At 41.3% G+C, this 20,830-nt stretch overlaps 32 non-coding genes across 32 annotated transcripts; all 32 read left to right on the top strand.

Moving 5' to 3' along the window:
* The first annotated feature begins 575 nt into the window (after positions 1-575).
* Trnak-uuu (transfer RNA lysine (anticodon UUU)) lies at positions 576-671 on the top strand. The gene is made up of 2 exons: positions 576-612; positions 636-671. It is a non-coding gene; the product is annotated as a tRNA-Lys (tRNA).
* Positions 672-1,205: 534 nt separating this feature from the next.
* On the top strand, positions 1,206-1,301 carry Trnak-uuu (transfer RNA lysine (anticodon UUU)). The gene is made up of 2 exons: positions 1,206-1,242; positions 1,266-1,301. It is a non-coding gene; the product is annotated as a tRNA-Lys (tRNA).
* Positions 1,302-1,835: 534 nt separating this feature from the next.
* Trnak-uuu (transfer RNA lysine (anticodon UUU)) lies at positions 1,836-1,931 on the top strand. The gene is made up of 2 exons: positions 1,836-1,872; positions 1,896-1,931. It is a non-coding gene; the product is annotated as a tRNA-Lys (tRNA).
* Positions 1,932-2,465: 534 nt separating this feature from the next.
* Positions 2,466-2,561, top strand: Trnak-uuu (transfer RNA lysine (anticodon UUU)). Its single transcript has 2 exons — positions 2,466-2,502; positions 2,526-2,561. It is a non-coding gene; the product is annotated as a tRNA-Lys (tRNA).
* Positions 2,562-3,094: 533 nt separating this feature from the next.
* Positions 3,095-3,190, top strand: Trnak-uuu (transfer RNA lysine (anticodon UUU)). The gene is made up of 2 exons: positions 3,095-3,131; positions 3,155-3,190. It is a non-coding gene; the product is annotated as a tRNA-Lys (tRNA).
* A 534-nt stretch (positions 3,191-3,724) lies between these two features.
* Positions 3,725-3,820, top strand: Trnak-uuu (transfer RNA lysine (anticodon UUU)). The gene is made up of 2 exons: positions 3,725-3,761; positions 3,785-3,820. It is a non-coding gene; the product is annotated as a tRNA-Lys (tRNA).
* Positions 3,821-4,353: 533 nt separating this feature from the next.
* Trnak-uuu (transfer RNA lysine (anticodon UUU)) lies at positions 4,354-4,449 on the top strand. Its single transcript has 2 exons — positions 4,354-4,390; positions 4,414-4,449. It is a non-coding gene; the product is annotated as a tRNA-Lys (tRNA).
* Positions 4,450-4,983: 534 nt separating this feature from the next.
* On the top strand, positions 4,984-5,079 carry Trnak-uuu (transfer RNA lysine (anticodon UUU)). The gene is made up of 2 exons: positions 4,984-5,020; positions 5,044-5,079. It is a non-coding gene; the product is annotated as a tRNA-Lys (tRNA).
* A 533-nt stretch (positions 5,080-5,612) lies between these two features.
* Positions 5,613-5,708, top strand: Trnak-uuu (transfer RNA lysine (anticodon UUU)). The gene is made up of 2 exons: positions 5,613-5,649; positions 5,673-5,708. It is a non-coding gene; the product is annotated as a tRNA-Lys (tRNA).
* A 534-nt stretch (positions 5,709-6,242) lies between these two features.
* On the top strand, positions 6,243-6,338 carry Trnak-uuu (transfer RNA lysine (anticodon UUU)). Its single transcript has 2 exons — positions 6,243-6,279; positions 6,303-6,338. It is a non-coding gene; the product is annotated as a tRNA-Lys (tRNA).
* Positions 6,339-6,873: 535 nt separating this feature from the next.
* On the top strand, positions 6,874-6,969 carry Trnak-uuu (transfer RNA lysine (anticodon UUU)). The gene is made up of 2 exons: positions 6,874-6,910; positions 6,934-6,969. It is a non-coding gene; the product is annotated as a tRNA-Lys (tRNA).
* A 534-nt stretch (positions 6,970-7,503) lies between these two features.
* Positions 7,504-7,599, top strand: Trnak-uuu (transfer RNA lysine (anticodon UUU)). The gene is made up of 2 exons: positions 7,504-7,540; positions 7,564-7,599. It is a non-coding gene; the product is annotated as a tRNA-Lys (tRNA).
* Positions 7,600-8,134: 535 nt separating this feature from the next.
* On the top strand, positions 8,135-8,230 carry Trnak-uuu (transfer RNA lysine (anticodon UUU)). Its single transcript has 2 exons — positions 8,135-8,171; positions 8,195-8,230. It is a non-coding gene; the product is annotated as a tRNA-Lys (tRNA).
* Positions 8,231-8,764: 534 nt separating this feature from the next.
* On the top strand, positions 8,765-8,860 carry Trnak-uuu (transfer RNA lysine (anticodon UUU)). The gene is made up of 2 exons: positions 8,765-8,801; positions 8,825-8,860. It is a non-coding gene; the product is annotated as a tRNA-Lys (tRNA).
* Positions 8,861-9,394: 534 nt separating this feature from the next.
* Positions 9,395-9,490, top strand: Trnak-uuu (transfer RNA lysine (anticodon UUU)). The gene is made up of 2 exons: positions 9,395-9,431; positions 9,455-9,490. It is a non-coding gene; the product is annotated as a tRNA-Lys (tRNA).
* Positions 9,491-10,024: 534 nt separating this feature from the next.
* Positions 10,025-10,120, top strand: Trnak-uuu (transfer RNA lysine (anticodon UUU)). The gene is made up of 2 exons: positions 10,025-10,061; positions 10,085-10,120. It is a non-coding gene; the product is annotated as a tRNA-Lys (tRNA).
* A 534-nt stretch (positions 10,121-10,654) lies between these two features.
* Positions 10,655-10,750, top strand: Trnak-uuu (transfer RNA lysine (anticodon UUU)). The gene is made up of 2 exons: positions 10,655-10,691; positions 10,715-10,750. It is a non-coding gene; the product is annotated as a tRNA-Lys (tRNA).
* Positions 10,751-11,284: 534 nt separating this feature from the next.
* Trnak-uuu (transfer RNA lysine (anticodon UUU)) lies at positions 11,285-11,380 on the top strand. The gene is made up of 2 exons: positions 11,285-11,321; positions 11,345-11,380. It is a non-coding gene; the product is annotated as a tRNA-Lys (tRNA).
* Positions 11,381-11,914: 534 nt separating this feature from the next.
* Positions 11,915-12,010, top strand: Trnak-uuu (transfer RNA lysine (anticodon UUU)). Its single transcript has 2 exons — positions 11,915-11,951; positions 11,975-12,010. It is a non-coding gene; the product is annotated as a tRNA-Lys (tRNA).
* Positions 12,011-12,544: 534 nt separating this feature from the next.
* Trnak-uuu (transfer RNA lysine (anticodon UUU)) lies at positions 12,545-12,640 on the top strand. The gene is made up of 2 exons: positions 12,545-12,581; positions 12,605-12,640. It is a non-coding gene; the product is annotated as a tRNA-Lys (tRNA).
* A 534-nt stretch (positions 12,641-13,174) lies between these two features.
* Trnak-uuu (transfer RNA lysine (anticodon UUU)) lies at positions 13,175-13,270 on the top strand. Its single transcript has 2 exons — positions 13,175-13,211; positions 13,235-13,270. It is a non-coding gene; the product is annotated as a tRNA-Lys (tRNA).
* Positions 13,271-13,804: 534 nt separating this feature from the next.
* Positions 13,805-13,900, top strand: Trnak-uuu (transfer RNA lysine (anticodon UUU)). The gene is made up of 2 exons: positions 13,805-13,841; positions 13,865-13,900. It is a non-coding gene; the product is annotated as a tRNA-Lys (tRNA).
* Positions 13,901-14,434: 534 nt separating this feature from the next.
* Trnak-uuu (transfer RNA lysine (anticodon UUU)) lies at positions 14,435-14,530 on the top strand. Its single transcript has 2 exons — positions 14,435-14,471; positions 14,495-14,530. It is a non-coding gene; the product is annotated as a tRNA-Lys (tRNA).
* Positions 14,531-15,064: 534 nt separating this feature from the next.
* Positions 15,065-15,160, top strand: Trnak-uuu (transfer RNA lysine (anticodon UUU)). The gene is made up of 2 exons: positions 15,065-15,101; positions 15,125-15,160. It is a non-coding gene; the product is annotated as a tRNA-Lys (tRNA).
* A 534-nt stretch (positions 15,161-15,694) lies between these two features.
* Positions 15,695-15,790, top strand: Trnak-uuu (transfer RNA lysine (anticodon UUU)). Its single transcript has 2 exons — positions 15,695-15,731; positions 15,755-15,790. It is a non-coding gene; the product is annotated as a tRNA-Lys (tRNA).
* Positions 15,791-16,324: 534 nt separating this feature from the next.
* On the top strand, positions 16,325-16,420 carry Trnak-uuu (transfer RNA lysine (anticodon UUU)). Its single transcript has 2 exons — positions 16,325-16,361; positions 16,385-16,420. It is a non-coding gene; the product is annotated as a tRNA-Lys (tRNA).
* A 1,111-nt stretch (positions 16,421-17,531) lies between these two features.
* Trnak-uuu (transfer RNA lysine (anticodon UUU)) lies at positions 17,532-17,627 on the top strand. The gene is made up of 2 exons: positions 17,532-17,568; positions 17,592-17,627. It is a non-coding gene; the product is annotated as a tRNA-Lys (tRNA).
* A 534-nt stretch (positions 17,628-18,161) lies between these two features.
* Positions 18,162-18,257, top strand: Trnak-uuu (transfer RNA lysine (anticodon UUU)). The gene is made up of 2 exons: positions 18,162-18,198; positions 18,222-18,257. It is a non-coding gene; the product is annotated as a tRNA-Lys (tRNA).
* Positions 18,258-18,791: 534 nt separating this feature from the next.
* On the top strand, positions 18,792-18,887 carry Trnak-uuu (transfer RNA lysine (anticodon UUU)). The gene is made up of 2 exons: positions 18,792-18,828; positions 18,852-18,887. It is a non-coding gene; the product is annotated as a tRNA-Lys (tRNA).
* A 534-nt stretch (positions 18,888-19,421) lies between these two features.
* On the top strand, positions 19,422-19,517 carry Trnak-uuu (transfer RNA lysine (anticodon UUU)). Its single transcript has 2 exons — positions 19,422-19,458; positions 19,482-19,517. It is a non-coding gene; the product is annotated as a tRNA-Lys (tRNA).
* A 534-nt stretch (positions 19,518-20,051) lies between these two features.
* On the top strand, positions 20,052-20,147 carry Trnak-uuu (transfer RNA lysine (anticodon UUU)). The gene is made up of 2 exons: positions 20,052-20,088; positions 20,112-20,147. It is a non-coding gene; the product is annotated as a tRNA-Lys (tRNA).
* A 534-nt stretch (positions 20,148-20,681) lies between these two features.
* On the top strand, positions 20,682-20,777 carry Trnak-uuu (transfer RNA lysine (anticodon UUU)). The gene is made up of 2 exons: positions 20,682-20,718; positions 20,742-20,777. It is a non-coding gene; the product is annotated as a tRNA-Lys (tRNA).
* The last annotated feature ends 53 nt before the right edge of the window (positions 20,778-20,830 follow it).

The raw sequence follows: 20,830 nt of genomic DNA, 5'->3' as shown, positions 1-20,830 counted from the left end.
ACAATCAGAGTGATCTGAGGGTCCAGGGTTCGAGTCCCTGTTCGGGCGATGTTCTTTTTTATTTCACAGTATCACTATACTTACTATAAAACATTAGAAGAACCAAGTATTTTACCACCCGTACTCATAAAGTAGGGTTGGCTTCGCTACACCTTAGAAACTAAGTAGAGAAATATCATTTCTGATCCAATCTCTTTTTGTCTATGACAAGAATTGCCCACATGATGAAATGGCTTGCAATGCATGTAAGACTTCTTTCTTACGATGGCTAGAATTGTAGACAGGCCCTCGTTTACATATCTTAGCCATCTTCATCCCAGTAAGTCGCAGTCATATACAATTATTGCTCACTCGTGCATAGCCGATAGCACAGTGTCTTGTTTGTTAACTATAGAACGAGGCCTGCCACCAAAGTACAGTCATTCAGAGTGCAAGAGTTGACTTGGTATGGTTACAGCTTGAATTGTGTTGAATGAAGTAAAATCAAATGGTATTTGGTGATGCAGAAATGTCAAGAGAGGTCTGTGTACAGCTTATTGTCACGTGACTAGAAATATGTGTTATCCTGAAGCAGAGCCCGGATAGCTCAGTCGGTAGAGCATCAGACTTTTAAGCGGTTTGTTACAATCAGAGTGATCTGAGGGTCCAGGGTTCGAGTCCCTGTTCGGGCGATGTTCTTTTTTATTTCACAGTATCACTATACATGTACTTACTATAAAACATTACAAGAACCAAGTATTTTACCACCCGTACTCATACAGTAGGGTTGGCTTCGCTACACCTTAGAAACTAAGTAGAGAAATATCATTTCTGATCCAATCTCTTTTCGTCTATGACAAAGAATTGCCCACATGATGAAATGGCTTGCAATGCATGTAAGACTTCTTTCTTACGATGGCTAGAATTGTAGACAGGCCCTCGTTTACATATCTTAGCCATCTTCATCCCAGTAAGTCGCAGTCATATACAATTATTGCTCACCCGTGCATAGCCGATAGCACAGTGTCTTGTTTGGTAACTATAGAACGAGGCCTGCCACCAAAGTACAGTCATTCAGAGTGCAAGAGTTGACTTGGTATGGTTACAGCTTGAATTGTGTTGAATGAAGTAAAATCAAATGGTATTTGGTGATGCAGAAATGTCAAGAGAGGTCTGTGTACAGCTTATTGTCATGTGACTAGAAATATGTGTTATCCTGAAGCAGAGCCCGGATAGCTCAGTCGGTAGAGCATCAGACTTTTAAGCGGTCTGTTACAATCAGAGTGATCTGAGGGTCCAGGGTTCGAGTCCCTGTTCGGGCGATGTTCTTTTTTATTTCACAGTATCACTATACATGTACTTACTATAAAACATTACAAGAACCAAGTATTTTACCACCCGTACTCATACAGTAGGGTTGGCTTCGCTACACCTTAGAAACTAAGTAGAGAAATATCATTTCTGATCCAATCTCTTTTCGTCTATGACAAAGAATTGCCCACATGATGAAATGGCTTGCAATGCATGTAAGACTTCTTTCTTACGATGGCTAGAATTGTAGACAGGCCCTCGTTTACATATCTTAGCCATCTTCATCCCAGTAAGTCGCAGTCATATACAATTATTGCTCACTCGTGCATAGCCGATAGCACAGTGTCTTGTTTGTTAACTATAGAACGAGGCCTGCCACCAAAGTACAGTCATTCAGAGTGCAAGAGTTGACTTGGTATGGTTACAGCTTGAATTGTGTTGAATGAAGTAAAATCAAATGGTATTTGGTGATGCAGAAATGTCAAGAGAGGTCTGTGTACAGCTTCCTGTCATGTGACTAGAAATATGTGCTATCCTGAAGCAGAGCCCGGATAGCTCAGTCGGTAGAGCATCAGACTTTTAAGTGGTCTGTTACAATCAGAGTGATCTGAGGGTCCAGGGTTCGAGTCCCTGTTCGGGCGATGTTCTTTTTTATTTCACAGTATCACTATACATGTACTTACGATAAAACATTACAAGAACCAAGTATTTTACCACCCGTACTCATACAGTAGGGTTGGCTTCGCTACACCTTAGAAACTAAGTAGAGAAATATCATTTCTGATCCAATCTCTTTTCGTCTATGACAAAGAATTGCCCACATGATGAAATGGCTTGCAATGCATGTAAGACTTCTTTCTTACGATGGCTAGAATTGTAGACAGGCCCTCGTTTACATATCTTAGCCATCTTCATCCCAGTAAGTCGCAGTCATATACAATTATTGCTCACCCGTGCATAGCCGATAGCACAGTGTCTTGTTTGTTAACTATAGAACGAGGCCTGCCACCAAAGTACAGTCATTCAGAGTGCAAGAGTTGACTTGGTATGGTTACAGCTTGAATTGTGTTGAATGAAGTAAAATCAAATGGTATTTGGTGATGCAGAAATGTCAAGAGAGGTCTGTGTACAGCTTCCTGTCATGTGACTAGAAATATGTGCTATCCTGAAGCAGAGCCCGGATAGCTCAGTCGGTAGAGCATCAGACTTTTAAGTGGTCTGTTACAATCAGAGTGATCTGAGGGTCCAGGGTTCGAGTCCCTGTTCGGGCGATGTTCTTTTTTATTTCACAGTATCACTATACATGTACTTACGATAAAACATTACAAGAACCAAGTATTTTACCACCCGTACTCATACAGTAGGGTTGGCTTCGCTACACCTTAGAAACTAAGTAGAGAAATATCATTTCTGATCCAATCTCTTTTCGTCTATGACAAGAATTGCCCACATGATGAAATGGCTTGCAATGCATGTAAGACTTCTTTCTTACGATGGCTAGAATTGTAGACAGGCCCTCGTTTACATATCTTAGCCATCTTCATCCCAGTAAGTCGCAGTCATATACAATTATTGCTCACTCGTGCATAGCCGATAGCACAGTGTCTTGTTTGTTAACTATAGAACGAGGCCTGCCACCAAAGTACAGTCATTCAGAGTGCAAGAGTTGACTTGGTATGGTTACAGCTTGAATTGTGTTGAATGAAGTAAAATCAAATGGTATTTGGTGATGCAGAAATGTCAAGAGAGGTCTGTGTACAGCTTCCTGTCATGTGACTAGAAATATGTGCTATCCTGAAGCAGAGCCCGGATAGCTCAGTCGGTAGAGCATCAGACTTTTAAGTGGTCTGTTACAATCAGAGTGATCTGAGGGTCCAGGGTTCGAGTCCCTGTTCGGGCGATGTTCTTTTTTATTTCACAGTATCACTATACATGTACTTACGATAAAACATTACAAGAACCAAGTATTTTACCACCCGTACTCATACAGTAGGGTTGGCTTCGCTACACCTTAGAAACTAAGTAGAGAAATATCATTTCTGATCCAATCTCTTTTCGTCTATGACAAAGAATTGCCCACATGATGAAATGGCTTGCAATGCATGTAAGACTTCTTTCTTACGATGGCTAGAATTGTAGACAGGCCCTCGTTTACATATCTTAGCCATCTTCATCCCAGTAAGTCGCAGTCATATACAATTATTGCTCACCCGTGCATAGCCGATAGCACAGTGTCTTGTTTGTTAACTATAGAACGAGGCCTGCCACCAAAGTACAGTCATTCAGAGTGCAAGAGTTGACTTGGTATGGTTACAGCTTGAATTGTGTTGAATGAAGTAAAATCAAATGGTATTTGGTGATGCAGAAATGTCAAGAGAGGTCTGTGTACAGCTTCCTGTCATGTGACTAGAAATATGTGCTATCCTGAAGCAGAGCCCGGATAGCTCAGTCGGTAGAGCATCAGACTTTTAAGTGGTCTGTTACAATCAGAGTGATCTGAGGGTCCAGGGTTCGAGTCCCTGTTCGGGCGATGTTCTTTTTTATTTCACAGTATCACTATACATGTACTTACGATAAAACATTACAAGAACCAAGTATTTTACCACCCGTACTCATACAGTAGGGTTGGCTTCGCTACACCTTAGAAACTAAGTAGAGAAATATCATTTCTGATCCAATCTCTTTTCGTCTATGACAAGAATTGCCCACATGATGAAATGGCTTGCAATGCATGTAAGACTTCTTTCTTACGATGGCTAGAATTGTAGACAGGCCCTCGTTTACATATCTTAGCCATCTTCATCCCAGTAAGTCGCAGTCATATACAATTATTGCTCACCCGTGCATAGCCGATAGCACAGTGTCTTGTTTGTTAACTATAGAACGAGGCCTGCCACCAAAGTACAGTCATTCAGAGTGCAAGAGTTGACTTGGTATGGTTACAGCTTGAATTGTGTTGAATGAAGTAAAATCAAATGGTATTTGGTGATGCAGAAATGTCAAGAGAGGTCTGTGTACAGCTTATTGTCATGTGACTAGAAATATGTGTTATCCTGAAGCAGAGCCCGGATAGCTCAGTCGGTAGAGCATCAGACTTTTAAGCGGTCTGTTACAATCAGAGTGATCTGAGGGTCCAGGGTTCGAGTCCCTGTTCAGGCGATGTTCTTTTTTATTTCACAGTATCACTATACATGTACTTACTATAAAACATTACAAGAACCAAGTATTTTACCACCCGTACTCATACAGTAGGGTTGGCTTCGCTACACCTTAGAAACTAAGTAGAGAAATATCATTTCTGATCCAATCTCTTTTCGTCTATGACAAAGAATTGCCCACATGATGAAATGGCTTGCAATGCATGTAAGACTTCTTTCTTACGATGGCTAGAATTGTAGACAGGCCCTCGTTTACATATCTTAGCCATCTTCATCCCAGTAAGTCGCAGTCATATACAATTATTGCTCACTCGTGCATAGCCGATAGCACAGTGTCTTGTTTGTCAACTATAGAACGAGGCCTGCCACCAAAGTACAGTCATTCAGAGTGCAAGAGTTGACTTGGTATGGTTACAGCTTGAATTGTGTTGAATGAAGTAAAATCAAATGGTATTTGGTGATGAAGAAATGTCAAGAGAGGTCTGTGTACAGCTTATTGTCATGTGACTAGAAATATGTGCTATCCTGAAGCAGAGCCCGGATAGCTCAGTCGGTAGAGCATCAGACTTTTAAGCGGTCTGTTACAATCAGAGTGATCTGAGGGTCCAGGGTTCGAGTCCCTGTTCGGGCGATGTTCTTTTTTATTTCACAGTATCACTATACATGTACTTACGATAAAACATTACAAGAACCAAGTATTTTACCACCCGTACTCATACAGTAGGGTTGGCTTCGCTACACCTTAGAAACTAAGTAGAGAAATATCATTTCTGATCCAATCTCTTTTCGTCTATGACAAGAATTGCCCACATGATGAAATGGCTTGCAATGCATGTAAGACTTCTTTCTTACGATGGCTAGAATTGTAGACAGGCCCTCGTTTACATATCTTAGCCATCTTCATCCCAGTAAGTCGCAGTCATATACAATTATTGCTCACCCGTGCATAGCCGATAGCACAGTGTCTTGTTTGTTAACTATAGAACGAGGCCTGCCACCAAAGTACAGTCATTCAGAGTGCAAGAGTTGACTTGGTATGGTTACAGCTTGAATTGTGTTGAATGAAGTAAAATCAAATGGTATTTGGTGATGCAGAAATGTCAAGAGAGGTCTGTGTACAGCTTATTGTCATGTGACTAGAAATATGTGTTATCCTGAAGCAGAGCCCGGATAGCTCAGTCGGTAGAGCATCAGACTTTTAAGCGGTCTGTTACAATCAGAGTGATCTGAGGGTCCAGGGTTCGAGTCCCTGTTCGGGCGATGTTCTTTTTTATTTCACAGTATCACTATACATGTACTTACTATAAAACATTAGAAGAACCAAGTATTTTACCACCCGTACTCATACAGTAGGGTTGGCTTCGCTACACCTTAGAAACTAAGTAGAGAAATATCATTTCTGATCCAATCTCTTTTCGTCTATGACAAAGAATTGCCCACATGATGAAATGGCTTGCAATGCATGTAAGACTTCTTTCTTACGATGGCTAGAATTGTAGACAGGCCCTCGTTTACATATCTTAGCCATCTTCATCCCAGTAAGTCGCAGTCATATACAATTATTGCTCACCCGTGCATAGCCGATAGCACAGTGTCTTGTTTGTTAACTATAGAACGAGGCCTGCCACCAAAGTACAGTCATTCAGAGTGCAAGAGTTGACTTGGTATGGTTACAGCTTGAATTGTGTTGAATGAAGTAAAATCAAATGGTATTTGGTGATGCAGAAATGTCAAGAGAGGTCTGTGTACAGCTTCCTGTCATGTGACTAGAAATATGTGCTATCCTGAAGCAGAGCCCGGACAGCTCAGTCGGTAGAGCATCAGACTTTTAAGCGGTCTGTTACAATCAGAGTGATCTGAGGGTCCAGGGTTCGAGTCCCTGTTCGGGCGATGTTCTTTTTTTATTTCACAGTATCACTATACATGTACTTACTATAAAACATTACAAGAACCAAGCATTTTACCACCCGTACTCATACAGTAGGGTTGGCTTCGCTACACCTTAGAAACTAAGTAGAGAAATATCATTTCTGATCCAATCTCTTTTCGTCTATGACAAAGAATTGCCCACATGATGAAATGGCTTGCAATGCATGTAAGACTTCTTTCTTACGATGGCTAGAATTGTAGACAGGCCCTCGTTTACATATCTTAGCCATCTTCATCCCAGTAAGTCGCAGTCATATACAATTATTGCTCACTCGTGCATAGCCGATAGCACAGTGTCTTGTTTGTTAACTATAGAACGAGGCCTGCCACCAAAGTACAGTCATTCAGAGTGCAAGAGTTGACTTGGTATGGTTACAGCTTGAATTGTGTTGAATGAAGTAAAATCAAATGGTATTTGGTGATGCAGAAATGTCAAGAGAGGTCTGTGTACAGCTTCCTGTCATGTGACTAGAAATATGTGCTATCCTGAAGCAGAGCCCGGATAGCTCAGTCGGTAGAGCATCAGACTTTTAAGCGGTCTGTTACAATCAGAGTGATCTGAGGGTCCAGGGTTCGAGTCCCTGTTCGGGCGATGTTCTTTTTTATTTCACAGTATCACTATACATGTACTTACTATAAAACATTAGAAGAACCAAGTATTTTACCACCCGTACTCATACAGTAGGGTTGGCTTCGCTACACCTTAGAAACTAAGTAGAGAAATATCATTTCTGATCCAATCTCTTTTCGTCTATGACAAAGAATTGCCCACATGATGAAATGGCTTGCAATGCATGTAAGACTTCTTTCTTACGATGGCTAGAATTGTAGACAGGCCCTCGTTTACATATCTTAGCCATCTTCATCCCAGTAAGTCGCAGTCATATACAATTATTGCTCACCCGTGCATAGCCGATAGCACAGTGTCTTGTTTGTTAACTATAGAACGAGGCCTGCCACCAAAGTACAGTCATTCAGAGTGCAAGAGTTGACTTGGTATGGTTACAGCTTGAATTGTGTTGAATGAAGTAAAATCAAATGGTATTTGGTGATGCAGAAATGTCAAGAGAGGTCTGTGTACAGCTTCCTGTCATGTGACTAGAAATATGTGCTATCCTGAAGCAGAGCCCGGATAGCTCAGTCGGTAGAGCATCAGACTTTTAAGCGGTCTGTTACAATCAGAGTGATCTGAGGGTCCAGGGTTCGAGTCCCTGTTCGGGCGATGTTCTTTTTTTATTTCACAGTATCACTATACATGTACTTACTATAAAACATTACAAGAACCAAGCATTTTACCACCCGTACTCATACAGTAGGGTTGGCTTCGCTACACCTTAGAAACTAAGTAGAGAAATATCATTTCTGATCCAATCTCTTTTCGTCTATGACAAAGAATTGCCCACATGATGAAATGGCTTGCAATGCATGTAAGACTTCTTTCTTACGATGGCTAGAATTGTAGACAGGCCCTCGTTTACATATCTTAGCCATCTTCATCCCAGTAAGTCGCAGTCATATACAATTATTGCTCACCCGTGCATAGCCGATAGCACAGTGTCTTGTTTGTTAACTATAGAACGAGGCCTGCCACCAAAGTACAGTCATTCAGAGTGCAAGAGTTGACTTGGTATGGTTACAGCTTGAATTGTGTTGAATGAAGTAAAATCAAATGGTATTTGGTGATGCAGAAATGTCAAGAGAGGTCTGTGTACAGCTTCCTGTCATGTGACTAGAAATATGTGCTATCCTGAAGCAGAGCCCGGATAGCTCAGTCGGTAGAGCATCAGACTTTTAAGCGGTCTCTTACAATCAGAGTCATCTGAGGGTCCAGGGTTCGAGTCCCTGTTCGGGCGATGTTCTTTTTTATTTCACAGTATCACTATACATGTACTTACTATAAAACATTAGAAGAACCAAGCATTTTACCACCCGTACTCATACAGTAGGGTTGGCTTCGCTACACCTTAGAAACTAAGTAGAGAAATATCATTTCTGATCCAATCTCTTTTCGTCTATGACAAAGAATTGCCCACATGATGAAATGGCTTGCAATGCATGTAAGACTTCTTTCTTACGATGGCTAGAATTGTAGACAGGCCCTCGTTTACATATCTTAGCCATCTTCATCCCAGTAAGTCGCAGTCATATACAATTATTGCTCACCCGTGCATAGCCGATAGCACAGTGTCTTGTTTGTTAACTATAGAACGAGGCCTGCCACCAAAGTACAGTCATTCAGAGTGCAAGAGTTGACTTGGTATGGTTACAGCTTGAATTGTGTTGAATGAAGTAAAATCAAATGGTATTTGGTGATGCAGAAATGTCAAGAGAGGTCTGTGTACAGCTTCCTGTCATGTGACTAGAAATATGTGCTATCCTGAAGCAGAGCCCGGACAGCTCAGTCGGTAGAGCATCAGACTTTTAAGCGGTCTGTTACAATCAGAGTGATCTGAGGGTCCAGGGTTCGAGTCCCTGTTCGGGCGATGTTCTTTTTTATTTCACAGTATCACTATACATGTACTTACTATAAAACATTAGAAGAACCAAGCATTTTACCACCCGTACTCATACAGTAGGGTTGGCTTCGCTACACCTTAGAAACTAAGTAGAGAAATATCATTTCTGATCCAATCTCTTTTCGTCTATGACAAAGAATTGCCCACATGATGAAATGGCTTGCAATGCATGTAAGACTTCTTTCTTACGATGGCTAGAATTGTAGACAGGCCCTCGTTTACATATCTTAGCCATCTTCATCCCAGTAAGTCGCAGTCATATACAATTATTGCTCACCCGTGCATAGCCGATAGCACAGTGTCTTGTTTGTTAACTATAGAACGAGGCCTGCCACCAAAGTACAGTCATTCAGAGTGCAAGAGTTGACTTGGTATGGTTACAGCTTGAATTGTGTTGAATGAAGTAAAATCAAATGGTATTTGGTGATGCAGAAATGTCAAGAGAGGTCTGTGTACAGCTTCCTGTCATGTGACTAGAAATATGTGCTATCCTGAAGCAGAGCCCGGATAGCTCAGTCGGTAGAGCATCAGACTTTTAAGCGGTCTGTTACAATCAGAGTCATCTGAGGGTCCAGGGTTCGAGTCCCTGTTCGGGCGATGTTCTTTTTTTTTTCACAGTATCACTATACATGTACTTACTATAAAACATTAGAAGAACCAAGCATTTTACCACCCGTACTCATACAGTAGGGTTGGCTTCGCTACACCTTAGAAACTAAGTAGAGAAATATCATTTCTGATCCAATCTCTTTTCGTCTATGACAAAGAATTGCCCACATGATGAAATGGCTTGCAATGCATGTAAGACTTCTTTCTTACGATGGCTAGAATTGTAGACAGGCCCTCGTTTACATATCTTAGCCATCTTCATCCCAGTAAGTCGCAGTCATATACAATTATTGCTCACCCGTGCATAGCCGATAGCACAGTGTCTTGTTTGTTAACTATAGAACGAGGCCTGCCACCAAAGTACAGTCATTCAGAGTGCAAGAGTTGACTTGGTATGGTTACAGCTTGAATTGTGTTGAATGAAGTAAAATCAAATGGTATTTGGTGATGCAGAAATGTCAAGAGAGGTCTGTGTACATCTTCCTGTCATGTGACTAGAAATATGTGCTATCCTGAAGCAGAGCCCGGACAGCTCAGTCGGTAGAGCATCAGACTTTTAAGCGGTCTGTTACAATCAGAGTGATCTGAGGGTCCAGGGTTCGAGTCCCTGTTCGGGCGATGTTCTTTTTTATTTCACAGTATCACTATACATGTACTTACTATAAAACATTAGAAGAACCAAGCATGTTACCACCCGTACTCATACAGTAGGGTTGGCTTCGCTACACCTTAGAAACTAAGTAGAGAAATATCATTTCTGATCCAATCTCTTTTCGTCTATGACAAAGAATTGCCCACATGATGAAATGGCTTGCAATGCATGTAAGACTTCTTTCTTACGATGGCTAGAATTGTAGACAGGCCCTCGTTTACATATCTTAGCCATCTTCATCCCAGTAAGTCGCAGTCATATACAATTATTGCTCACCCGTGCATAGCCGATAGCACAGTGTCTTGTTTGTTAACTATAGAACGAGGCCTGCCACCAAAGTACAGTCATTCAGAGTGCAAGAGTTGACTTGGTATGGTTACAGCTTGAATTGTGTTGAATGAAGTAAAATCAAATGGTATTTGGTGATGCAGAAATGTCAAGAGAGGTCTGTGTACAGCTTCCTGTCATGTGACTAGAAATATGTGCTATCCTGAAGCAGAGCCCGGATAGCTCAGTCGGTAGAGCATCAGACTTTTAAGCGGTCTGTTACAATCAGAGTGATCTGAGGGTCCAGGGTTCGAGTCCCTGTTCGGGTGATGTTCTCTTTTATTTCACAGTATCACTATACATGTACTTACTATAAAACATTAGAAGAACCAAGTATTTTACCACCCGTACTCATACAGTAGGATTGGCTTCGCTACACCTTAGAAACTAAGTAGAGAAATATCATTTCTGATCCAATCTCTTTTCGTCTATGACAAAGAATTGCCCACATGATGAAATGGCTTGCAATGCATGTAAGACTTCTTTCTTACGATGGCTAGAATTGTAGACAGGCCCTCGTTTACATATCTTAGCCATCTTCATCCCAGTAAGTCGCAGTCATATACAATTATTGCTCACCCGTGCATAGCCGATAGCACAGTGTCTTGTTTGTTAACTATAGAACAAGGCCTGCCACCAAAGTACAGTCATTCAGAGTGCAAGAGTTGACTTGGTATGGTTACAGCTTGAATTGTGTTGAATGAAGTAAAATCAAATGGTATTTGGTGATGCAGAAATGTCAAGAGAGGTCTGTGTACAGCTTCCTGTCATGTGACTAGAAATATGTGCTATCCTGAAGCAGAGCCCGGATAGCTCAGTCGGTAGAGCATCAGACTTTTAAGCGGTCTGTTACAATCAGAGTGATCTGAGGGTCCCTGGTTCGAGTCCCTGTTCGGGCGATGTTCTTTTTTATTTCACAGTATCACTATACATGTACTTACTATAAAACATTAGAAGAACCAAGCATTTTACCACCCGTACTCATACAGTAGGGTTGGCTTCGCTACACCTTAGAAACTAAGTAGAGAAATATCATTTCTGATCCAATCTCTTTTCGTCTATGACAAAGAATTGCCCACATGATGAAATGGCTTGCAATGCATGTAAGACTTCTTTCTTACGATGGCTAGAATTGTAGACAGGCCTTCGTTTACATATCTTAGCCATCTTCATCCCAGTAAGTCGCAGTCATATACAATTATTGCTCACCCGTGCATAGCCGATAGCACAGTGTCTTGTTTGTTAACTATAGAACGAGGCCTGCCACCAAAGTACAGTCATTCAGAGTGCAAGAGTTGACTTGGTATGGTTACAGCTTGAATTGTGTTGAATGAAGTAAAATCAAATGGTATTTGGTGATGCAGAAATGTCAAGAGAGGTCTGTGTACAGCTTCCTGTCATGTGACTAGAAATATGTGCTATCCTGAAGCAGAGCCCGGACAGCTCAGTCGGTAGAGCATCAGACTTTTAAGCGGTCTGTTACAATCAGAGTGATCTGAGGGTCCAGGGTTCGAGTCCCTGTTCGGGCGATGTTCTTTTTTATTTCACAGTATCACTATACATGTACTTACTATAAAACATTAGAAGAACCAAGCATTTTACCACCCGTACTCATACAGTAGGGTTGGCTTCGCTACACCTTAGAAACTAAGTAGAGAAATATCATTTCTGATCCAATCTCTTTTCGTCTATGACAAAGAATTGCCCACATGATGAAATGGCTTGCAATGCATGTAAGACTTCTTTCTTACGATGGCTAGAATTGTAGACAGGCCTTCGTTTACATATCTTAGCCATCTTCATCCCAGTAAGTCGCAGTCATATACAATTATTGCTCACCCGTGCATAGCCGATAGCACAGTGTCTTGTTTGTTAACTATAGAACGAGGCCTGCCACCAAAGTACAGTCATTCAGAGTGCAAGAGTTGACTTGGTATGGTTACAGCTTGAATTGTGTTGAATGAAGTAAAATCAAATGGTATTTGGTGATGCAGAAATGTCAAGAGAGGTCTGTGTACAGCTTCCTGTCATGTGACTAGAAATATGTGCTATCCTGAAGCAGAGCCCGGACAGCTCAGTCGGTAGAGCATCAGACTTTTAAGCGGTCTGTTACAATCAGAGTGATCTGAGGGTCCAGGGTTCGAGTCCCTGTTCGGGCGATGTTCTTTTTTATTTCACAGTATCACTATACATGTACTTACTATAAAACATTAGAAGAACCAAGCATTTTACCACCCGTACTCATACAGTAGGGTTGGCTTCGCTACACCTTAGAAACTAAGTAGAGAAATATCATTTCTGATCCAATCTCTTTTCGTCTATGACAAAGAATTGCCCACATGATGAAATGGCTTGCAATGCATGTAAGACTTCTTTCTTACGATGGCTAGAATTGTAGACAGGCCCTCGTTTACATATCTTAGCCATCTTCATCCCAGTAAGTCGCAGTCATATACAATTATTGCTCACCCGTGCATAGCCGATAGCACAGTGTCTTGTTTGTTAACTATAGAACGAGGCCTGCCACCAAAGTACAGTCATTCAGAGTGCAAGAGTTGACTTGGTATGGTTACAGCTTGAATTGTGTTGAATGAAGTAAAATCAAATGGTATTTGGTGATGCAGAAATGTCAAGAGAGGTCTGTGTACAGCTTCCTGTCATGTGACTAGAAATATGTGCTATCCTGAAGCAGAGCCCGGACAGCTCAGTCGGTAGAGCATCAGACTTTTAAGCGGTCTGTTACAATCAGAGTGATCTGAGGGTCCAGGGTTCGAGTCCCTGTTCGGGCGATGTTCTTTTTTATTTCACAGTATCACTATACATGTACTTACTATAAAACATTAGAAGAACCAAGTATTTTACCACCCGTACTCATACAGTAGGGTTGGCTTCGCTACACCTTAGAAACTAAGTAGAGAAATATCATTTCTGATCCAATCTCTTTTCGTCTATGACAAAGAATTGCCCACATGATGAAATGGCTTGCAATGCATGTAAGACTTCTTTCTTACGATGGCTAGAATTGTAGACAGGCCCTCGTTTACATATCTTAGCCATCTTCATCCCAGTAAGTCGCAGTCATATACAATTATTGCTCACCCGTGCATAGCCGATAGCACAGTGTCTTGTTTGTTAACTATAGAACGAGGCCTGCCACCAAAGTACAGTCATTCAGAGTGCAAGAGTTGACTTGGTATGGTTACAGCTTGAATTGTGTTGAATGAAGTAAAATCAAATGGTATTTGGTGATGCAGAAATGTCAAGAGAGGTCTGTGTACAGCTTCCTGTCATGTGACTAGAAATATGTGCTATCCTGAAGCAGAGCCCGGATAGCTCAGTCGGTAGAGCATCAGACTTTTAAGCGGTCTGTTACAATCAGAGTGATCTGAGGGTCCAGGGTTCGAGTCCCTGTTCGGGCGATGTTCTTTTTTATTTCACAGTATCACTATACATGTACTTACTATAAAACATTACAAGAACCAAGTATTTTACCACCCGTACTCATACAGTAGGGTTGGCTTCGCTACACCTTAGAAACTAAGTAGAGAAATATCATTTCTGATCCAATCTCTTTTCGTCTATGACAAAGAATTGCCCACATGATGAAATGGCTTGCAATGCATGTAAGACTTCTTTCTTACGATGGCTAGAATTGTAGACAGGCCCTCGTTTACATATCTTAGCCATCTTCATCCCAGTAAGTCGCAGTCATATACAATTATTGCTCACCCGTGCATAGCCGATAGCACAGTGTCTTGTTTGTTAACTATAGAACGAGGCCTGCCACCAAAGTACAGTCATTCAGAGTGCAAGAGTTGACTTGGTATGGTTACAGCTTGAATTGTGTTGAATGAAGTAAAATCAAATGGTATTTGGTGATGCAGAAATGTCAAGAGAGGTCTGTGTACAGCTTCCTGTCATGTGACTAGAAATATGTGCTATCCTGAAGCAGAGCCCGGATAGCTCAGTCGGTAGAGCATCAGACTTTTAAGCGGTCTGTTACAATCAGAGTGATCTGAGGGTCCAGGGTTCGAGTCCCTGTTCGGGCGATGTTCTTTTTTATTTCACAGTATCACTATACATGTACTTACTATAAAACATTACAAGAACCAAGTATTTTACCACCCGTACTCATACAGTAGGGTTGGCTTCGCTACACCTTAGAAACTAAGTAGAGAAATATCATTTCTGATCCAATCTCTTTTCGTCTATGACAAAGAATTGCCCACATGATGAAATGGCTTGCAATGCATGTAAGACTTCTTTCTTACGATGGCTAGAATTGTAGACAGGCCCTCGTTTACATATCTTAGCCATCTTCATCCCAGTAAGTCGCAGTCATATACAATTATTGCTCACCCGTGCATAGCCGATAGCACAGTGTCTTGTTTGTTAACTATAGAACGAGGCCTGCCACCAAAGTACAGTCATTCAGAGTGCAAGAGTTGACTTGGTATGGTTACAGCTTGAATTGTGTTGAATGAAGTAAAATCAAATGGTATTTGGTGATGCAGAAATGTCAAGAGAGGTCTGTGTACAGCTTCCTGTCATGTGACTAGAAATATGTGCTATCCTGAAGCAGAGCCCGGATAGCTCAGTCGGTAGAGCATCAGACTTTTAAGCGGTCTGTTACAATCAGAGTGATCTGAGGGTCCAGGGTTCGAGTCCCTGTTCGGGCGATGTTCTTTTTTATTTCACAGTATCACTATACATGTACTTACTATAAAACATTACAAGAACCAAGTATTTTACCACCCGTACTCATACAGTAGGGTTGGCTTCGCTACACCTTAGAAACTAAGTAGAGAAATATCATTTCTGATCCAATCTCTTTTCGTCTATGACAAAGAATTGCCCACATGATGAAATGGCTTGCAATGCATGTAAGACTTCTTTCTTACGATGGCTAGAATTGTAGACAGGCCCTCGTTTACATATCTTAGCCATCTTCATCCCAGTAAGTCGCAGTCATATACAATTATTGCTCACTCGTGCATAGCCGATAGCACAGTGTCTTGTTTGTTAACTACAGAACGAGGCCTGCCACCAAAGTACAGTCATTCAGAGTGCAAGAGTTGACTTGGTATGGTTACAGCTTGAATTGTGTTGAATGAAGTAAAATCAAATGGTATTTGGTGATGCAGAAATGTCAAGAGAGGTCTGTGTACAGCTTCCTGTCATGTGACTAGAAATATGTGCTATCCTGAAGCAGAGCCCGGATAGCTCAGTCGGTAGAGCATCAGACTTTTAAGCGGTCTGTTACAATCAGAGTGATCTGAGGGTCCAGGGTTCGAGTCCCTGTTCGGGCGATGTTCTTTTTTATTTCACAGTATCACTATACATGTACTTACTATAAAACATTAGAAGAACCAAGTATTTTACCACCCGTACTCATACAGTAGGGTTGGCTTCGCTACACCTTAGAAACTAAGTAGAGAAATATCATTTCTGATCCAATCTCTTTTCGTCTATGACAAAGAATTGCCCACATGATGAAATGGCTTGCAATGCATGTAAGACTTCTTTCTTACGATGGCTAGAATTGTAGACAGGCCCTCGTTTACATATCTTAGCCATCTTCATCCCAGTAAGTCGCAGTCATATACAATTATTGCTCACCCGTGCATAGCCGATAGCACAGTGTCTTGTTTGTTAACTATAGAACGAGGCCTGCCACCAAAGTACAGTCATTCAGAGTGCAAGAGTTGACTTGGTATTGTTACAGCTTCAATTGTGTTGAATGAAGTAAAATCAAATGGTATTTGGTGATGCAGAAATGTCAAGAGAGGTCTGTGTACAGCTTCCTGTCATGTGACTAGAAATATGTGCTATCCTGAAGCAGAGCCCGGATAGCTCAGTCGGTAGAGCATCAGACTTTTAAGCGGTCTGTTACAATCAGAGTGATCTGATGGTCCAGGGTTCGAGTCCCTGTTCGGGCGATGTTCTTTTTTATTTCACAGTATCACTATACATGTACTTACTATAAAACATTACAAGAACCAAGTATTTTACCACCCGTACTCATACAGTAGGGTTGGCTTCGCTACACCTTAGAAACTAAGTAGAGAAATATCATTTCTGATCCAATCTCTTTTCGTCTATGACAAAGAATTGCCCACATGATGAAATGGCTTGCAATGCATGTAAGACTTCTTTCTTATGATGGCTAGAATTGTAGACAGGCCCTCGTTTACATATCTTAGCCATCTTCATCCCAGTAAGTCGCAGTCATATACAATTATTGCTCACCCGTGCATAGCCGATAGCACAGTGTCTTGTTTGTTAACTATAGAACGAGGCCTGCCACCAAAGTACAGTCATTCAGAGTGCAAGAGTTGACTTGGTATGGTTACAGCTTGAATTGTGTTGAATGAAGTAAAATCAAATGGTATTTGGTGATGCAGAAATGTCAAGAGAGGTCTGTGTACAGCTTCCTGTCATGTGACTAGAAATATGTGCTATCCTGAAGCAATCAGAGTGATCTGAGGGTCCAGGGTTCGAGTCCCTGTTCGGGCGATGTTCTTTTTTATTTCACAGTATCACTATACATGTACTTACTATAAAACATTAGAAGAACCAAGTATTTTACCACCCGTACTCATACAGTAGGGTTGGCTTCGCTACACCTTAGAAACTAAGTAGAGAAATATCATTTCTGATCCAATCTCTTTTCGTCTATGACAAAGAATTGCCCACATGATGAAATGGCTTGCAATGCATGTAAGACTTCTTTCTTACGATGGCTAGAATTGTAGACAGGCCCTCGTTTACATATCTTAGCCATCTTCATCCCAGTAAGTCGCAGTCATATACAATTATTGCTCACCCGTGCATAGCCGATAGCACAGTGTCTTGTTTGTTAACTATAGAACGAGGCCTGCCACCAAAGTACAGTCATTCAGAGTGCAAGAGTTGACTTGGTATGGTTACAGCTTGAATTGTGTTGAATGAAGTAAAATCAAATGGTATTTGGTGATGCAGAAATGTCAAGAGAGGTCTGTGTACAGCTTCCTGTCATGTGACTAGAAATATGTGCTATCCTGAAGCAGAGCCCGGATAGCTCAGTCGGTAGAGCATCAGACTTTTAAGCGGTCTGTTACAATCAGAGTGATCTGAGGGTCCAGGGTTCGAGTCCCTGTTCGGGCGATGTTCTTTTTTATTTCACAGTATCACTATACATGTACTTACTATAAAACATTAGAAGAACCAAGTATTTTACCACCCGTACTCATACAGTAGGGTTGGCTTCGCTACACCTTAGAAACTAAGTAGAGAAATATCATTTCTGATCCAATCTCTTTTCGTCTATGACAAAGAATTGCCCACATGATGAAATGGCTTGCAATGCATGTAAGACTTCTTTCTTACGATGGCTAGAATTGTAGACAGGCCCTCGTTTACATATCTTAGCCATCTTCATCCCAGTAAGTCGCAGTCATATACAATTATTGCTCACCCGTGCATAGCCGATAGCACAGTGTCTTGTTTGTTAACTATAGAACGAGGCCTGCCACCAAAGTACAGTCATTCAGAGTGCAAGAGTTGACTTGGTATGGTTACAGCTTGAATTGTGTTGAATGAAGTAAAATCAAATGGTATTTGGTGATGCAGAAATGTCAAGAGAGGTCTGTGTACAGCTTCCTGTCATGTGACTAGAAATATGTGCTATCCTGAAGCAGAGCCCGGATAGCTCAGTCGGTAGAGCATCAGACTTTTAAGCGGTCTGTTACAATCAGAGTGATGTGAGGGTCCAGGATTCGAGTCCCTGTTCGGGCGATGTTCTTTTTTATTTCACAGTATCACTATACATGTACTTACTATAAAACATTACAAGAACCAAGTATTTTACCACCCGTACTCATACAGTAGGGTTGGCTTCGCTACACCTTAGAAACTAAGTAGAGAAATATCATTTCTGATCCAATCTCTTTTCGTCTATGACAAAGAATTGCCCACATGATGAAATGGCTTGCAATGCATGTAAGACTTCTTTCTTACGATGGCTAGAATTGTAGACAGGCCCTCGTTTACATATCTTAGCCATCTTCATCCCAGTAAGTCGCAGTCATATACAATTATTGCTCACTCGTGCATAGCCGATAGCACAGTGTCTTGTTTGTTAACTACAGAACGAGGCCTGCCACCAAAGTACAGTCATTCAGAGTGCAAGAGTTGACTTGGTATGGTTACAGCTTGAATTGTGTTGAATGAAGTAAAATCAAATGGTATTTGGTGATGCAGAAATGTCAAGAGAGGTCTGTGTACAGCTTCCTGTCATGTGACTAGAAATATGTGCTATCCTGAAGCAGAGCCCGGATAGCTCAGTCGGTAGAGCATCAGACTTTTAAGCGGTCTGTTACAATCAGAGTGATCTGAGGGTCCAGGGTTCGAGTCCCTGTTCGGGCGATGTTCTTTTTTATTTCACAGTATCACTATACATGTACTTACTATAAAACATTAGAAGAACCAAGTATTTTACCACCCGTACTCATACAGTAGGGTTGGCTTCGCTACACCTTAGAAACTAAGTAGAGAAATATCATTTCTGATCCAATCTCTTTTCGTCTATGACAAAGAATTGCCCACATGATGAAATGGCTTGCAATGCATGTAAGACTTCTTTCTTACGATGGCTAGAATTGTAGACAGGCCCTCGTTTACATATCTTAGCCATCTTCATCCCAGTAAGTCGCAGTCATATACAATTATTGCTCACCCGTGCATAGCCGATAGCACAGTGTCTTGTTTGTTAACTATAGAACGAGGCCTGCCACCAAAGTACAGTCATTCAGAGTGCAAGAGTTGACTTGGTATGGTTACAGCTTGAATTGTGTTGAATGAAGTAAAATCAAATGGTATTTGGTGATGCAGAAATGTCAAGAGAGGTCTGTGTACAGCTTCCTGTCATGTGACTAGAAATATGTGCTATCCTGAAGCAGAGCCCGGATAGCTCAGTCGGTAGAGCATCAGACTTTTAAGCGGTCTGTTACAATCAGAGTGATCTGAGGGTCCAGGGTTCGAGTCCCTGTACGGGCGATGTTCTTTTTTATTTCACAGTATCACTATACATGTACTTACTATAAAACATTACAAGAACCAAGTATTTTACCACCCGTACTCATACAGTAGGGTTGGCTTCGCTACACCTTAGAAACTAAGTAGAGAAATATCATTTCTGATCCAATCTCTTTTCGTCTATGACAAAGAATTGCCCACATGATGAAATGGCTTGCAATGCATGTAAGACTTCTTTCTTACGATGGCTAGAATTGTAGACAGGCCCTCGTTTACATATCTTAGCCATCTTCATCCCAGTAAGTCGCAGTCATATACAATTATTGCTCACCCGTGCATAGCCGATAGCACAGTGTCTTGTTTGTTAACTATAGAACGAGGCCTGCCACCAAAGTACAGTCATTCAGAGTGCAAGAGTTGACTTGGTATGGTTACAGCTTGAATTGTGTTGAATGAAGTAAAATCAAATGGTATTTGGTGATGCAGAAATGTCAAGAGAGGTCTGTGTACAGCTTCCTGTCATGTGACTAGAAATATGTGCTATCCTGAAGCAGAGCCCGGATAGCTCAGTCGGTAGAGCATCAGACTTTTAAGCGGTCTGTTACAATCAGAGTGATCTGAGGGTCCAGGGTTCGAGTCCCTGTTCGGGCGATGTTCTTTTTTATTTCACAGTATCACTATACATGTACTTACTATAAAACATTAGAAGAACCAAGTATTTTACCACCCGTACTCATACAGTAGGGTTGGCTTCGCTACACCTTAGAAACTAAGTAGAGAAATATCATTTCTGATCCAATCTCTTTTCGTCTATGACAAAGAATTGCCCACATGATGAAATGGCTTGCAATGCATGTAAGACTTCTTTCTTACGATGGCTAGAATTGTAGACAGGCCCTCGTTTACATATCTTAGCCATCTTCATCCCAGTAAGTCGCAGTCATATACAATTATTGCTCACCCGTGCATAGCCGATAGCACAGTGTCTTGTTTGTTAACTACAGAACGAGGCCTGCCACCAAAGTACAGTCATTCAGAGTGCAAGAGTTGACTTGGTATGGTTACAGCTTGAATTGTGTTGAATGAAGTAAAATCAAATGGTATTTGGTGATGCAGAAATGTCAAGAGAGGTCTGTGTACAGCTTCCTGTCATGTGACTAGAAATATGTGCTATCCTGAAGCAGAGCCCGGATAGCTCAGTCGGTAGAACATCAGACTTTTAAGCGGTCTGTTACAATCAGAGTGATCTGAGGGTCCAGGGTTCGAGTCCCTGTTCGGGCGATGTTCTTTTTTATTTCACAGTATCACTATACATGTACTTACTATAAAACATT

Source organism: Haliotis asinina, chromosome 15 (assembly GCF_037392515.1).
Source record: "Haliotis asinina isolate JCU_RB_2024 chromosome 15, JCU_Hal_asi_v2, whole genome shotgun sequence".
In the NCBI taxonomy this organism is placed as follows: Eukaryota; Metazoa; Mollusca; class Gastropoda; order Lepetellida; family Haliotidae; genus Haliotis; species Haliotis asinina.
Note: the sequence above shows the minus strand (reverse complement) of the source record. Positions and strands in the feature narration are given on the sequence as shown.